At 50.8% G+C, this 10,781-nt stretch overlaps 1 long non-coding RNA gene across 1 annotated transcript; it reads right to left on the bottom strand.

Moving 5' to 3' along the window:
* Nucleotides 1-10,474, bottom strand: LOC137148279 (uncharacterized). The gene is made up of 4 exons (XR_010918494.1): nt 10,397-10,474; nt 5,583-5,721; nt 2,679-2,826; nt 1-835 (listed from the first exon to the last, which is right to left on the bottom strand). It is a non-coding gene; the product is annotated as an uncharacterized lncRNA (long non-coding RNA).
* Nucleotides 10,475-10,781: the final 307 nt, after the last annotated feature.

Below are 10,781 nucleotides of genomic sequence, written 5' to 3'. Positions count from 1 at the left end.
TTTGAGGTTTAAAATGCCTATTTTGCTAAAAATGACATCTCTGGGTTATGGACTGGCCTGAAGGTTCATGACCCAAAAGAAAAAATCTGTGTTGCGTTCACAATCTTTTCACTTCCTTTACTACTGAAATGCAGCCATCTCTGGTGTGGAGCACAGAAGCTGTTTAACAGCCACGCAGCAACATTACACAATTCAGTTTGGGACAGGAAGTGAAGAAAAACCCTGTATCCAAGTGAACCTGCCCATTGGTGGTCATCAACAACCAAGGGCTTTAGTTGCTGGTTTTTCTACCTCTCAGTTCCTGCCCCTGGCAGTCTCAACCTGATGTCATAGCTCATCCCTGACTTCACAAACGGTTGCCATGGAAATGACTGCGGTGCAAAGCATTGTGGGATGTGCAATATCAGGCTGCAGGGGAAGGCAGGCAGCAGGAGCTCAGAGAGAATCTGGATTCATTACAAACATCCTTCTTGTGATGAGGAAAAACCTAGGCTAGTTTAATGGCCGTATTTCCATGCACCACACATACAATTGTCTCAGCACCCAACACACAGAAAGCGAGCAAAGAAATTTCATCCTTAGCGGACAGATGAGGCTGGGAGCCCTCCCTCAAGCAAACCCACCTTGAAGTCAACGCATCATGTGTTCAGGATTCAGCCCAATTAGACCTGTCAGATCGGTGATGTAGATCCACCCTGCACAGCCGGAGGAGGATCATATCTGGATTTGGACTTTGAAGAACCTACAAATTCAGGGGACGTTTGCACTGAGATTTTGGTTCAGCTAGTCTTGAAGAGACTGAGACAGTTTCCCAGGCGGTGTTGAAGGCTCCATCCTGTGGAAGGACATCTTTTGGTTCTGTGTACAGCACCTAGCACCATGAAGTCATGGGCCATGACTGGGGCTCAGAGGTGCTACAGCAATACGAATCATCAACAACAACAGAGCTGGCTGGAGTATGCTAATAATTGCAGACATTGTTTTGAAACATTTGGAATAATTTTCATTATAAAGACAAAATGATTCCCCCCCCCAAGTTTTTCAACGAAGATGTTCAGCTTTTTGAAAAAATGTGGAAGTGTTTTTTTCTCATCTTAGGTTCCTCATTCCCCTCTTTCTTTCCTTTTTGCCATGGAAAAAGACAGTGGCTGGGGGGGGCGGGAGTGAGAGGAAAATTTTCCATGTAGTTGAAAAAAGTGGAAAATTTAAAAAAAAAAAAAAAAAAAAAAAAGAAAGACATTTTTGATGAAATTTTTCACTTTGTGAAACAGACTGTTCTCACAAAACGTTTCATCCAGTGCCACTCAAGACCTCTCAGAGTGGACTCTGTGAAGAGCTCCCTGGCCCGTGTTACACAATAGGTCAGGCTGGTGATCTTAGAGGTTCCCTCTGGCCTTCATATTTGTGATTCTACCTTCCGTAGGGAACAAACTTGCCTTGGCCTGAGGGGATGAGTCTAGCTGGGACCCAACAGCCTTTTCCCACCCAGAGACCGTCTGGTGAAGGTCTGCTCCCATCAGAACCCCTTCCTGGAGTTGTGAGTAGCACAAATGGGATTGTAGGAGGAAATCAGGTTCTCTTGCCATGGGAAAGCGTTTCCAGTTCACTAGTAGCGTTATAGAGCTACGGAGACGTAGAGACGTGGGCACACTGCAGCACGGGGGACTGTGACTTCCAGCGCCCAGCTACCCATAGAAGCACTGGGAAACCCTGCAGTTGTTCTGCACGGCCGGTTGGAATTGGACACGAAAGAAAGCAAAGCTTGTGCGAGCCGTGAATGCCACGCTGCTATACCAGTACAAACGCAGCTCTTTTTGGCCTAGCTCCAACCCCTTCCCAAGCGAAATACACTCCATTTTAAAAAGCCCCTCTGCTACTAAATCAGCAACGCCACCGGGGCTATGCCTGCGTAACTCAAGCTGTTTCAGTTCACACTGTGGCTTACACTGAAAACAAAAACCTCCCACTCCCGTGCAATGCGGCTGGGAAACGCCACCATTTTGATCCTGCTCATGTGCCCGTGGAGCTAGGTGGTGCAGGCCAGTGGGGACTCAGGCCCATCTGAGGAAGGTGCTTAACTGGCTTCAAATCCCTGCTTCCCTGGGTTATTAGTGAATGCACAGGTGGTACAGCGAAGATAGAAAAAGGTTCAAAATACAAAGAAGGGAGACAGAGCAAAGATGTATAAGTCGATTAAAAAACAAAAACAAAAAAAAGACAACCTTGGGCAAATCTCAGTGGGCTTGTCTACATGGGGAAATTGGGTGTAACTACTCCACTTCCAGAATGGAATGTCCACACAGGGGAGTTCTATGGGCATACCTATAGTAGAACGATCATTCCACTGTAGGCAGTACGGCCCAGTGGATAGGACCTCAGTAAACCTGGGCTCTGTTCCCAGCTCTGCCACTGGCCTGCTGGGTGACCATGGGCAGGTCACATCCCCCTCTCCGTGCCTCAGTTTCCCCATCTGTAAAATGGGGCTAATGATCCTGCTCTCCTTGGTAAAGCGCTTTGAGATCGACTGATGAAAGGTATTCCTATAGGTGTGCTGGTCAATTTCCCTGTATCGAAAGCTCTGTACCTCACTCTGTTTGTCAGCAAGGTGGGAAGGATACAAAACACACTGAAAAACACGAGGGGCTCAGATCCTACAGTTAAAGGGGCCAGTTACGTACCTATGACAGCTAGATCTCTGCCACAGAGGAATCCTCCAACTTTGCCAGGGGAGAAAGGGCCAGTGGCCAGGAAAGAAGCAGGAAAGCGCCTCACCCTCTCTCTCCAGTATCACCAGGCCTGAGCTGCAATCACAGATCAGTTTGCTGCCTGCATTCCCAGAAGAAAGAATAAAGTTAAAACATCTGTTAATTTATAAACCAATTTAACCATGACTGGTTAATAAATAGCTAACAGCTGCCAAATCTACTACCCCTCCGCTCAGAAGAGGGGCACTCTGGGATGGTGGAGGCGAACAGATTAATCTAGTTGGTTTTTCCAGCACTCTCTCTCACCCACTCTTCCCTGTGTATTTATAATTAGGGATTTTGCCCCCCCCAATTGAATTGCACTCGTTAGGAGGGGGGGAGGTTTCTAGATCCATGAGGGGGGTGTAAATAAAAAGCAAACAGGCTGTATTCCTCCGCTTTGCCATTTTCCTGCTGGATTTTAATTTGTGGTTGTGGGGGTCGGATGACTGGTTAAAGCATCAAGTAGCTGGGAGATGTAGCCAGTTGTTGGTTCAAAGCCACCCCGAGAAAAGGTAGGCATGGAGCAGGCACTCAGCTCCAAAGGCCCTGGGGATGTGGCAGTTTCACAGCTGGTTCCTGTTGTGTTCCCGGCACACACAGAAAGAAGTTAGATAAAAAGGTAAAAGACTCTTGCTGGATGGCTGCAGCCTACCACGACTTTATTCCTTAGAATTCAGAACGACAATGCACTGGCACCCAAACACAGAGGGAGACAAAACAGGCTGCTCCCTAAAGCAGCGAGGTACAGTTTACCCCCCACCTCCGCCTTTATTCTAGGCTGGTTGGCTGCAGAACTGACTCAGATCACAAGCTGCCCTACAGCATCTACTAGCCTGCCAGCAGGACCAGGAAACCCCATTACAAAGGAAAGGTATAGCGTGTAATTCTTAGCACAATTTACCATGCACCACAGTTCCTACAGCCAATTGTTTCCGGTTTGGCCACTGATCCTGGCAGCCTCTCTGTTTGAATCACCTTCGTCTGGAGATCAGAGGGGCCCAAGGAACAAACAAAAACAGTTGGTCAGACTGAGCACATGTAGCTATAAGGAAGGGATGGCCCAAGGGTGAAGGCACTAGCCTTGGCCTTTGGAGACCTGTGACCAATTCTCTGCTCTGCCACAGACTCCTTGCTTGCCCTTGGGCAAGTCACTTAGCCTGGCTGTGCCTCAGTTTCCCTATTTGTAGAATGGGGACACCAGAACTGCCCTATCTTAGAGGGGTGTTGTGAGGGTAAGCACACAAAAGATTGTGAGGTGCTCATCCTCGGGTGATGGGGGTTATATAAGTACCTAAGATAGACAGAACACTGTGGCTGAAGTCAGTGGGAAGTGGTGGTGAAAGCCCAGCCTGTGGTGTCTCAGGTTGGGATCCCCAAAAATCAGAGGCTGCCTTGAAAACAGGCCTAATTCTATACTAGGCCGGACAAGAACCTGAAATCCTACCACCCACCTGCTTCCTGAGAAAACCTGGCTAGGAACTCCATCAGGCGGGGTTTTGAACCAGACCAGATGGAACCAGCTTCCTTGCGAGCAGAGGGCATACACTGGTCCTGGTGTGTTGGGATCCAGTTGGGAACCCGAAGTTTGAGGGGAGCCTAGGGGGGAGCCCTGTTGAGCTGATGATGAGGCTTGGGGCAGGGTAGGTACAGCTGTGAAGTCCAGGTCTGGATTCAACCAATCCCAAAGACCAAGACAGTTTGGATCCAGAGACCGGTTTTTGGGGCCATCTCTGGTTCTGGGTGTAATGGGAAGTTCTCTGGGTTTATTTGGGGTGAGTTCTCTGGGTTTATTTGAAGCCTGTATGAAATGAGACACAGGGATGGAGAAGCTTACACCTGATCCCTGAGGCTCAAAAATCTTTGGGACAGATCCTCAACAACCCTGACCCAACGCTCATTGGAGTCAATGGAAGACACCTGCTAACGCCTGTTCGCGTTGGATCAGGTCCCTGGTGTATATCACGAATACACACACAGAGCTCAGCCCCTCCATGCCTGCAATTCACAGGAGCTCCAAAACTGGGAAAAAAAGAAACCAGCAGAACTGCAGAATGGAGGGAGTCCTGGTCTGTAAAGTGTGCTTCCGATTAGATGGCAAAATCGCAACAGAAGGGTTCGATGTCTTTGAAGAAGGGAAAGAGAAAGGCAGAAAAGTAGAAGGGGGCCGGGAGGAGGAGAAAGAAAGAAAAGTTCATATAATGAGTTGGATGGAAAACAATCTTGTCCTTTCATGAAGAAATTGCACTTTTAAGTTGGCTCCACAAAGAGGAATCTCAGCGAAGGAGACTTTCAAATGCAAATCTCTTAAAAGGGACGGAACATATGGGCAGAGCAAAGCACTTACTTTTCAGAATGAAATTATTCGTAGGGGTTTTTTGTTTGTTTGTTTTTCTGCACGTGTGAAGGAACTGGGGGGGGGGGGGGAACCCAGCCTGTTTAATTGGGCTCCCCAAGGGATAGCGCCCCGTTAAGACATTATGTCGTCGTTAGGAGTGATTTCCGCCATGGCAGCACGGGGGAGGGGGCTGCATGATTATTAGCAGCCTTGGAAAAAAATAAAATCAAACTCGCCTCCCAAGTCCAAACCCGACAGGCAGGATACGAAGTGGCCACTGACTCCCCTGGAGCTGGGCCCATTTCCACCGCCGGGCTCTGCCCTAATGAATGAACGAAGGGGATTCTTTTGGGGTTCGCGGCCTCCGTGGAGAGCAGGGAGAACGGGGGAGTCGTGGTACACACAGGTGCCTGAGGGGGGGTGTATTTAACTGAGCTCCAGTTATGACAGCATTTCTGTCTGTCCGTCTGTGAGTGTGTCGTGTAACTATTATTACATACCCGGCACGTCCATTGTGTGTGGTTCTCTTCCCAGCTCTGGCCCTGAATTGGTGCTTTGCTGTCCCCTTGCCTCAGCTTCCCCCGTCTGCAAAACGGCCACGAGGATCTCGGCCCTCCTTTGTAAGCACCTGGAGGTTACCTGGTGAAAAGTGAAACACGTGCAAATTAGTGCGGAGGCTTTTACTAGAGAGCAGAGATACTCAGAGGGAGGCTCCTGGGCTAACAGTAGCACTTCAGTGCATCTCCTAACACACTGGTCTCATTATTAACCACTCAGTAATTCGTCCATCAGCTGCGTTTACTGGCTTATTAACCAATCGTGGTCGATAAAATACTACTTGGCCCACCACTTTGCTGTCAGAATTCTATACAAAATCAATATTTCCCCGCCTACTGGTTAAATAGGAACACACAGTATTATAGCAAATGAAACAACGAATCCACACGCCTGGGGCTTTTCTGGGTAATGCCGATCGCTCATTTGGCTCTCACCCCACGTCGGCTTGAGCGTCACCGTTACAGAGCAAGGCACATGCGCCAGGCGCTGTACAATCTGGGCCTAGCTGATGTCAGCTCAAGTCTGGGCAGGCTCCGCTCGTGAGGCGCAGTCTGATTTGCAGCATGTGGCCAAATTAAAGTGGGGGTGTCACCGGGTAGAGGCCTTGGGGAGAACTCTGCACCCCTCTTCAGCCCCTTCACGCTGGCTAGGGGCTGGAATGGCTCACCTGAGGGCAAAGGCGACATAGGGCCAGTGCAGGCAGTCCTACTGCTAGACCTGCTCACGCATTTCCTCCCGTAGGGGCACGGCTAGGGGAAGGAGCAGCAGGGACCCCGGCTAGCGTGGGCTGGGGAGATATAGGGGGTGGGGCTATTGTGAGGAGCCACTGTAAGTTAGAGCAACCCCTGAGTACACGAGGACCCTGGCCATTCTTGGATCATCACACCTAGATCCCAGAAACTTTTTTTTCCTTCCCCCCCCCTGCAGCCCCCAGCCTGGGCTGCATCCCCTATGAAGGACAGCAGAGGCCAGGTCCATTTAGCAAAATCTCCTCTGCTCTTTGGAGCAGGAGGGACGATAAACACGAACGGATCCCACAGGCTTCACTTCTCCGCACAAGAGCGCGTCTCATTCATCCTTGAGAGGAGGGCCCAGGCTGAGCCGCAGCGTGCGTGCACGTGGTCACGCGAGTGAGAGCACGTGCAGCTGTACGCTCAGCTCTGTGAGGCTGGGAGTTGTGCGCATGTGGCTGTATGACCACATGCGTGTGCGCGTACGATCGGGTGCTTGTTGTAAACGTATGGAAGTGTGATTGTGCGAGTTGATGGATATATGTGAGCAAGTGTCTGCATGTGATAGAGAGACTGAGACTTTGAGCATGGGTGTCTGTTTATGGGACTGAGTTTGTGTGTATACGCACATGTGTTCAAGTGTGTGCGGGTGTGTGTGTGTGACCGTGTGTGTGTCAAACAGCATGTGCATGCAGAGCCTTGAATGCCTTCCAAGCACTCTGGAAGTAATTGATTGCCGCAGCCCCTTTCCATCTGGATGGGAGGGGAAATATTTAGCAGCAAGTGTGTCTTGGAAATGGCTGTGAAAATCTCCTTTCTTGAACTCTGCGAGGCAAGCAGGGGTAGCTCAGCATTAACGAGTCCAGCGAGACCCACTCCGCCAGCCTGCAGCGTCCCCCGGGGGCAGATGGGGCACAGCTTTCATGGTCCACGACGGTGAGCTGGGACTGGATTCCATTGCGGGCTCTGCCAGACTTCGCTTGTGAGCTCCTTGGGGCAGAGACTGGCTGCGCAGCGCCCAGCCCAAGACCCTGATCTTGGATGCAGCCTCTAGTTGCTATTGGGACAGAGATCACGGACTTGGTTGCGCTGGGAGGAAGGTGCCCAGGAAACTGATCTGTTATCTGCACCCACTCTGGGGCTTTCTGCAGTGGTCACCTCACCCGTGAGCACCTGGGCTGAGACTCAGCCACTCATTGCACAGGGAGAGTCGTTCAGCCGAGCAGATTGTTGGCGGGCCGCCTTATGCAGATCAAGCGCTCGGGGAGTTCATCTGCAGCTGGAACCAGGAGCGGTTTCTAATTTCCAGCCAACCCCCTGGATCAGAACCAAGCCCTCCTTTGAGATCTTCAGTCTCACTAGTAGAGATGTTAACTCCAGCCTCCTCATCACGCTCGGCCTCCCCAGCGTCTCCTCTGTTATTACTGTACCTGGATGAGGGTTGCTCACACATGGCCTTATCCAAAGCCCACTGAAGTCAGTGAGCCATCGATTGTAACCAAGTCCGGTTAGAAGACGGCATCTATCGGTACCTCACCCCCCCCACCTTTACTGTGGGCAATCTTGACGACACTGTAAACATCAGACGTTGAAGCAGGAACCTCCCTGGCCTTAGAGAAGGATAACGGTGTGGTGGGGAGGAGGGGAAGGAGAATGAGGGGAGTAAGGGGCAGCTAAGAATTTGGCCAAACTTTCTCGGGTTTTTAGGGACCTCATGCTGCGCCGTGCTCGGTCTCCTCCACTCCAGAGCTGAAGTCAACAGAAGATCTGTGGGCTTAGCTTCTTCTGAGCACAGACCCCACCTCTGCAAAAAAAACTAAACTAAAATAAATCAGTGCCCAGGCCTGAGTGTTGTTTCTTTCAAAGCCTGAGCTGCAGAGAGCTGAGAGAGAGGGGTTGGATTTGGGGGTTGGTTCAGATGCAACAAGAGATCTGCCCGGTGTCCAAACTTGCCCAAAGGTTGGGGGCTGTAGGGAGGGCAGGACTGCCAACACAACAACTCCTTTAAAGCCCCAAGTTCCTGGAGTCATCTGACCAGAGAATCTCAGCTTTCATTTAAAGAAAAGAAAAGAAAAGAAAAAGAAAAAAAGCTGCTCTAGTGGTTGCAGAGAAAAGGCCTGAGAAAGCATGACCCAAGCAGCCCTAGAGGCGTGGGAACCAGCATGTAAAGAAAGGGTGGGTTCTCTTTCTTTATTTTTTAAAATCTCACAATTTTAAAGCCAATCTCATGATTTGGGGTGGGGGGCAGCGCTTGACTCATGATTTTTGACAGTTTCAGAACCAGTTTACAGGGAGCTGCTGTTACTCATGGGTGTCGGGGGGAGGGCGAGGGGGTGGGATAGCTGCAGAGATTAAAACAACAAAACCCAGAACTAAAAAACCAAACCACCCCCCATATCGATGGGCAGGGCGGCTTTGGACAGCCCAGCAGAACAGAGCTGCAGGCCACAGCTAAGGAGACGGTCCTTCTGTGGCAAGTGATCTAACCATTACATCCAAGATCTCCTTGCTCTATGTGAAAGCTACAGTTTGGACCCACCTTGACAAAGAACAAGGAGTGGAAACAATTAACCAAACTGTCCCCCTCCCCCACAAACGCAAACAGAGATTCCGGATGGAGATTCAGGACTGGGGAAGTCCTTTTCAAGGCTACTGGCTGCCCCCCCCCCCGATCTCAATGCGACGTTTGTGCCGGGTGTTTAGTAAGTCCCAGGGCCTGGTTCACTCCGTCTATAAGGTTAAATCCTTCTCCTCGTGACCCCTCACCAGCAGCTGGGCACGACGACACATGTCATGATAGTAATGTAATTTGTAAGTTAACAATTGGGCAGATTGAGGTTTATATTTAATTACAATGTTTGCACCAACCTGAACTCACCCTTATTCATCAATAATGCATGGCTTTGTGTTTATCGCTGCTTAATTAATCCGCGCTTACGACAATTAAAGGCTTGCAAAATCCCCGAAGGTGGCTGCAGGGGAGACTCTGCCATGGCTGCTGCTAGCGGCAGCAATGTGGGGCAGGGAAGGACAACGGGCACCGATGGGCCAATCTGCCAGCAGGTTCGGAGAGCGACGCCCACCACCGGAGTGCCTGAGCACCTCCCAGTGCGAGGAGCGGGAGCAAGCAGGAGAATCTAAAGATGTTGATCATCTTTGGAACCGACATCGGAGATCCTCAGAGCTGGAGCTTTGGGAACCGATGCTGCCTAGCTGGATAACGAGACAAACCAAACCACTCCCGAACTTCAGATCAGGATTTATCCAGCCTTATCTCTGCCATGGCTGCTTCACCGCTATTGGCTGTGAGCGAGCTGGTTAAAGCTAGCTTGGGTCTGCCGAGAGCCTGAACCAATTGCTCTGAGAGGGGGAGGAGCTGCCCCATCCTTCTCAATGGGATGTTAACACCAAGACCACAGCTCTTGGAGCCCCCACCAACACTCCCTAGCCCGCCAGCCATCTCTGGGAGCATGCAAGTCTAAATCGCTATCAAGCACCCAGCTCCACTGGTGGCTTGCAAATCCCACTCTAAAGAGATTACAGGAGGGATGTGGATGCTTCTCCATTAGGGGAGAGAACTCACTGGTGATGGAGAAGGCTCAGGTACCACAATGAGGGGGGCTAGACACACAGCGGGACACGATCCTGGAGTCAGCCTCAGGCTGAACAAAGCCAAGTGGCAGTTTGAAGCCCCTGCAATCATCTCCTGGGAGAGCAAAGGTTGATGAATCAAGAAACTCCTGACTGGCAGAGTGCAGGAGGTGCCCGTAGCCCTGGGGAGCAAAGTCTGCTTAGCTGCGGGAGGGGGTAGAACTTGGGGCTTTCGTAGGTCAGGGCAGTCGTCACCGAGCTCTTGCCAGGTGGGTCAGAATGAGTTGCCCATGACGGAAGAGTTGGAAAGGGGGGTGGGGAGAGAGGGGCAGGGAGCCAGAGAGAACATAGGAGTACTTAGGGTGTATTTGTATTGAGTTCCTCATTATCTGCACACAACGTCATTAGCCCCATCTCCCCATAAGTTCTCTTACCTCTCAGGCAAGTCCAAAGGGCCCTAGAGAAGCAGCCCCCAACTGGGCCTAACTACCCCCAGACTCAGTACATTCCCCCCCTTGACTCAGTTTCTCAATCTTCTTGTGTGATGCTTCCCCCTAGGTGGGGTGAGCTGGGTCTGACTTATATAGACCCCAGGCTCCGCCCACTCCCAGCAGCCTCTGAAAGGATTGGATAATTGGGGTCAGCTGGTTGGGAGGGCAGGGTTTGCCCATTGCACAGTTCACTTTATCACAAGCTGCTTGTGGGTCAGAATTGCACCTTGAGCCCCATTGTGCTAGGTGCTGTATAAACACAGAGACAGTCCCGCCCTTGAGAGCTTACAGTCTAAACAGATCAAGAGGGGAGCCAGAGGCACGGAGA

The sequence above is a fragment of the Emydura macquarii genome, unplaced genomic scaffold, assembly GCF_026122565.2.
Source record: "Emydura macquarii macquarii isolate MOO-44397 ecotype Brisbane River unplaced genomic scaffold, CSIRO-AGI_Emac_v2 contig_629, whole genome shotgun sequence".
Lineage (NCBI taxonomy): Eukaryota > Metazoa > Chordata > Testudines > Chelidae > Emydura > Emydura macquarii.
This window is presented reverse-complemented; position numbering and strand designations above follow the sequence as displayed.